Raw genomic sequence first — 7043 nt, forward strand, 5'->3', positions numbered from 1 at the left:
CAGCTAAAAGCATAATTCTTCCTCCTAAACAGTATAATTCTTTATATATTAAAATCACATGGATGTATTTTCAGCGAATTGAGGTTGAAGTCATAAAATGCTTTTTAGAAATGTTATACCTAATGATATACTTCCGTATTTAATCACAGATATTTAGTGTGTACTCATCAGAAGCAATTTTTGGTTCAGAGTCATTACAAATATATTAAATTAGACACAACAGACCCATTTTCTGCAATAGGAGCTTTGGATTTGGTCCCCTACAAATTGCTCACCGAAACGCTCTCAGAAATGCCTTTTATTATCACCAATCACATCTACATTTTGAAAAGAACAAACAAAATCTAGCTTTATTCAACTGTGAATTCTATTGACCTGATTGAGCAACTTCTGTTCCTGTGAAAATCTGTTCCTTGCATGCTAATTACAGCAGAACCCTTTCGTCAGGGTGTGGGTGAGGATTCCACTCACATTTTATTTCCTTTAAGTCTAACTCACATCCCAGGCCCTTTCAGCCACCAGCAGCAAAGCACATGCTCAGTTTTAAGCAGGAGCTTGAGTGTTTTGTTGAATTAGAGATTTGGCAACGGGTGGGAATATTAATGGGAGTGAAGTCATATAGGTGCTTAGAGCTAGGAAGATCCGAACCATAGAAAGAAGAGAAAAATAAAATAGAATTCTTTGCATCATCTGAGGTCCCATTCTGTGTTTCAGGACTGATACAAGAGGATTTTTTTGCTTGCCACTATTGAAAAAAGATATTTATATCCACATTGTGCAAAGTCCTTTACCCTGATCCATGCCTTAATGTCTGGCTGAAGTATCTAAGCGTGTTGTTAGCAGGGCAACTTCCTTAACAAGGCTCTTGGATTTACTAGGCTGTTCCCATGCAATTTTTCTCTGTTTTCCTCTACACTCAACATGTGCCAGATGTCACTCCCAGACTGGTTTCTGTGTGTGAGTGAGAGATGATCAACATGAGGGGCGGCCCAGCCAATGCAGCAGCGGATGCACCTTTATTGATGAGCAGCAGCTCCTGGTGCTCCATGGCATCAGGCTGCATTCCCCATGGATAATCACAGGAAACACCACCCCAGCCCCATCTGTTCCTGTCAAAGAGGTTTTACAAAAATAGGGAGGGCACATCCCTGCCTTGATTTATTACATTGACCAATGTCCCACCACAATCTCCTTATATACAGAATATTCCACGTTTGACCTTCTTCATCCATACTCATCCCATGTGTCCTTGTAGATTTCTGCATTTTATATCTGAAGGTGCACACCTTAAATAATGTGTAAAATATTTATGCCTTCATGCCATGTTAAAAAAAGACAATATTTTGCTGAATACCTTAAAATCACATTACCCCTAAATAAAAACTCTTTCAGAGAAACAAGATATTGTATAATACTGAATTCTTTCTCATTGCCTAGAATTGAATCATATCAAAACACTTGATTCAAACACCACTGTAATACAATGAATATTAAGCTCTGTTTCAGCCACTATGAATAAATGAGATTATTTCTATTGAGGTGGGACTTCACCACATAATGTCCATAGATGTTTGTTGGTGCTTATTTTTTATTACAGGTGTTAAGCAGGAGATTAAGAAGTTAAGCAGGATAGATCCCTGTTCAGTGACATTCTGTCAACAAGTGCTCCAGCCCACAGAGATCCAGGCTGAATGTTGCTCCTTTTCACTTTCCAGGTCATGCCACTCCTGCTGTCAGACAAATACAATAGGAATTACTCAATTTAACACCATTTCAGTTCTAATTGAATTCCATTTGCTAAATCCTGAATAAATACATTACAACTGCTGCTTCGGTCAAACAGAGAGAAATAGCCATCTTATAATGACTCCCCTGTGGATTTAATGCCTATTCTATCTGTTAGAATAATGATTCCTACATCACTGGAATATATTTAAAGGATAATAGTTATTTAAACATGCCAAGACTTCATACAGCAGATAAGTATTTTTAATTTGCATTTCTGGAATGAAAAGGACGTCTAGAATAACTGCTTTTTTACCAATTTGTCTGTTTTCTGAAGGATCTTGGTATCATAGCAAAGATACAGGATTATGAAAGGGGTTTTTGCTTGCTTTCAATAGCAGTCTTAGGTGGGGAGAAAGGATGGGATTTACATCACTAAATACAGAAAATTGACGTGGAAATGCACCCCCTGCTCATCACCCCTCATGGTCTGCTGGAAATTAAACCTCCTCCATGGGACTCATGTTTATGGACAGCAGATACACAGAAAAGCTTGGATAAATAAGTGATCTCAGGAGGCTTAAATTCAAAGATATTTTTCTGTTATAGGGATCTGAAGTTAGGTGAGATGAATGCCCCCTAAGAGCACAACAAGAAGTCCATTTGTTGGAATTAGGAGACTCACCCTGGAAAGGAAGGTAAATTTAAGGGAGAGAAGGGAGTGTATTTGTTCCACTTGAAAAGAAAAACAAACAAATAAATTTGAAATCTTTAATTCAGACCAGCCAATTAAATATTTCAAAATATCACCAATTTTTTTCCTTCTTTTCATAAAAGCTATGAATCTTTGCTGCTGATGATGTCAGCATTCACCTGGAAATGGGAGCTACATTCCCAAATCCTGCTGTGCAGCAAGCAGAAGATGATTATGAGATGTGTGAGATGAATGTCATGATCCCTGAGACAAGAAAGGGATCTCTGACTTGCAAGTTTTGTGAATGGTCACCTATGTCTTACTTTCTTTTTTTTTTTTTTTTTAATCAGCCCAAGTTACTTGCCAAGCTTGACTCGAAATGGTGAATAATTTCAGTTCTAATTAACTTTTTTTTTTGAATAAACTATTCACAGCCTCCCACTCGCTCTGCCTTCAAAATTCCATCTTTAGCTCAGATCTTGTGAAACAATGTAGATCATGAGAAGGGAAAATCTAATAGAAATGTGCTCTTTCCAGAACTTCTTTTAAATATAATGTGTCAAGCATAAGGGTCTTAATATATATGGTTGTAAAAACGCATCAGCGCCAGATGATTGTTCAGGGCTGTGTTCCAATTAAATCCATTGAAGCTTGAGTTGGAGGTTACAGGTTGCAAATTCCCTGAGGCTGTGAATGGCTCTGGCTACAGAGGTGGATTCCATCCCTCTGCACAGCCCTGGTCTAACCCAGCTGCAGAGTTTCTGCTCCTTCACCCCTCCCACCCAATTAGCCAGTGATGATATTTGTGTCTTGGTAGCAACATTTCTCTAAGGAAGCTCTTTGCCCTTTCTGGTGAGTCAGAGAGTGACTCTCAACAATGAAGAGTTCAAAGACTCGTGTAATGTTTTGTCTCAGGAAGTTGCCTCGAATGTTAAATGAGGAGAATGAGAACTGAAAGGGAGAGAATTCCCTCATCAACAGAATGGAGAGGAGAGGAGCTCCCTCCCCTGCTACCTCCAGGCACGATGCTCTTTCTTCTGTACCACTTCCTCTTTTTCCAGGCTGTTCTCCAAACATTCAAAAGCTCCTTTGATTTTTATTTTACCCTGAAGAATTTTTAATGTTTCACTAATATTCCAAATGCAGATCACCAAGTGAAGGTAATTCACCAATAAATTAGCTAAAATGTAGATATGGCAAAAGTACCATGTACCAGGGAATAGATTTTATGTGTTAAACATAATAGATTTTATGTGTTGATCTGTTGTGTGTGATTTTTTTCTGTTTTGGAGTTCCTGCCTAGTCCTTTCAAGGTGAAAGTTTCAGGTTGTGCAGGTGGCAGGAACACCCCTGTTTCTTGTGTTCCTAGACTTGAAAAATCAGTAAGAATGATTTAAAGAGATGGTTGGATGTGATATAGGATGATTTACATTAGAATGGGTTCCATTTTCTAACTACCCTTGATATTTTTCCCTTGCTTTATCCTTCTTCTCTTCTCTTCTCTTCTCTTCTCTTCTCTTCTCTTCTCTTCTCTTCTCTTCTCTTCTCTTCTCTTCTCTTCTCTTCTCTTCTCTTCTCTTCTCTTCTCTTCTCTTCTCTTCTCTTCTCTTCTCTTCTCTTCTCTTCTCTTCTCTTCTCTTCTCTTCTCTTCTCTTCTCTCACAGGGTGACCTTGAACTAATCTAATCTATGTAGATAAAAACCCCCATCTTCTACCTAATGAAAAGATAAGATAAACCCACCTAGATTTGAGGTGTGTGATACAGTGTTATGTGCTTACAAACCAAAATGTCTTGGCAGCAATCCAAAAGTGTCCTAGAAAATACACAGAAATAAGATAGACAGGTAGAAACAATTATTGATCAAGACCTTTTGTACTGGGAGCTAAAGTTAATAACATTTTATATCAAAATCAAGTGTGGATCCTGAGGGTGAGAGATGTATTCTGAAAATATTTGGTTGTACTTTTCTATGCTCTGGCTGGTAGGGAGGCAATTCAAACTCAGTAGCATGGGGACAGGGAAATGGAAGATCACAAAAACTTTGGAAATGTAAGTGCTAATCAATCATTATTTGGTCTTTTTTCATCTAATGTGACTACCTGTGGCCAAACACAACTAGATTGGATTTTTTTTAATTTAAAATCCCATGGTACACAGAGCAACCATTTCAGGAAAGAACAGGCAGATTATTATATTTACAATACACATTTTAGTCATGCTGTTTAATTAGCAAGAACAAACGTAGTGTGTGGTCACAGTGTAAAATGAAGAACCTCAGCTAGGAACGGGCTGAGAAAACAACCTAAAGCTGTAGGCTTTGCAGAACAGAGCTGTGTTTCAGCTTAAGCACAGTTATTGCAGCCACAGAGTTGCAGGCACAAGTCTGCTTGGACACTTGGTACATTTGTAGGCATTCTCACTCTCACCTCAAATTAATGAACTCAGGGTCTTTTCTTTGGCTCTGACCAACCACAGGCACATTGCTGTTACAGAGGCAGGTACGTGACAATATTTCTTTATTTTACAATTATGACTGGGCTGGATTTTTTCCAAGCAGAATTATTTTATCCTTTCCATTTCCTACCCTGCAAAAACATGTGTAAAATATTTTATTCCCTTTCTTCTTCCAAGATTTGCTAATTATGCTACAAGTAGAAACCTTACCTTTTACTTTCTGTTACATTTGAAAAAAGATGCTTAAAGACAACATTACCTGTAGGAAAGATTTCTGGCAGAAGAAATTTCTATTCTCACAACACTCAAGTCTAAGTTTGTTTTGATTGAACACTCTTCAAATGTTTTGTTGTTTTGTTTTCTTTTTTCCCTTTATACAAAAGAATAGCTTTTCTTTAAAGGAGAAATTATAATCTAAAGTCCCTTTCATACTGTGGAGGTTCCCTCAGATGCTATAAAGAATATTTCTTGTTTCAGAACAAAAAGGGAAATGAAGATGTTCTCCATTTCCCGAGTGTCTGATCTGCATAACTGAAAACTCTGAGACAAATGGCCACTGGGAAAAAATCCCAAAGTATTTAAGTAAAACAGGATTTCATTTCTAGTGGAAAATTCGGAGAAAGTAGATTAATAAGTCATATACATTAGAAAAGTATGCTTTTCACTTTTTTCTTCTGTAACCCCCTCAAAACTGGTGATTCCGCTTCTCTCTGTTTCTTTCAAGGCATTTTAAAAATAGACTAATATCAGATCCCCAGGAGCTTCAAAAATCCCTCAAAATGCCATGAACCCCACTAGCAGGGCAGTATCCAAAAAAAAAAAAGGGCCCAAACACTGCGGTGTTAAAACTCATGATCAGCTCATACTCCATCACCCACATTGTTCACAGTTTGGAATTGTGAAAATTCTTGTTGCCATTCTGTCTCTCCCCCCTGAATTCTTCCTCACCTCACCAGACACCAGAAATGTAAATACAGCTCCTTTTTACACCCTGAGCTGCTCCCACAGGGCACAGTCCAGACCACCCAACCTTTGGAAGCTCAGTTGTGCCCTGAAGTATTTCGCAGCCCAATTCCAGATTAGTATTGCAATAACATCTCTTCCTTCACATCCAGGTGGGAATTCTGCATCTCCTCTCCTGTCCCCTGTGCTGAACAGGGTCCCCTGGGCTGGGCAGGACAGCAGGAGGTGGAGGAGCAGCAGCAGGACCAAGGGGAGCTCAGGTGAGGTTTGGCTCAGCAGTTCTCAGAGCAGGATTTACAGCTGCCTTGGCAGCATCACAAGGCACAGCTGGTTGTGACAGGGAGCCTCCGTTCCTTGCAGAAATGGAGGGAATTAGATCCATGTGGAAGGTGGTCTTGTGCCTTTAGACCTTGGGAGAATTGTCCTCATATGTGGCTTTACCAGCTCAGTTGGCTTTGCTTTGTGAAATTCTCACACTCCAGCTTCATTTTCCACTACAAGGTTTTTACATAACATGAGATAATCTGACTCATGACCTTGGATATTAAAATTAAATAGCCCACATGCTTGCATAATTTGCATGTGCCTCTGAACATCTGAGCCAACCTGCATTAAAGATACACCTCAGTAACCCTGGATGCTGAGATCACCTAGCCAGGGGTTTCTAGGAAGTATTTGTCATGAAGCTGTGGCAATTACTGAAATGACTGTGCATTTCTTCTATTGATTGTTGGCCTACCAAAATAAAATTACATTTGGCTCCAGATAATTCATTTTCTCCACCTGAATATCAGTTTGCTCTGTGCTGAGACCTATCAATAAAAAAAAATAGACAGTTAGTGGGCTGGATGTTAACATTTTTCTTACTCTGAAAACATCTCATTATAGACTTTAAAAAAAAAGTAACCACAGTGAGATATAGATATGTAAATGTCATTTCACATTTTTATCTTGTGAGTCTTACTTCTAGGAGTCAGGCATCACCTAAATACTGGGAGATGTGTTTAGAAAATCCTCATGCAGACACAGAAAGGCACAGAAGGTAAAAGGACCACCAGTTGCAGTAACTGGGTTGAAAGGATGTGTGGAAATTGGGATGAGGTAATCTGCTGCCTGTTGAGCCCCTGACTGTCTGATTTGTGTCACTGCTGCCTGGTAATGTGGCACTAACAATTTAGAAGTCCAGGAAACACAAGAGGCATCATT

The sequence above is a fragment of the Melospiza georgiana genome, chromosome 17 (assembly GCF_028018845.1).
Source record: "Melospiza georgiana isolate bMelGeo1 chromosome 17, bMelGeo1.pri, whole genome shotgun sequence".
NCBI lineage: Eukaryota > Metazoa > Chordata > Aves > Passeriformes > Passerellidae > Melospiza > Melospiza georgiana.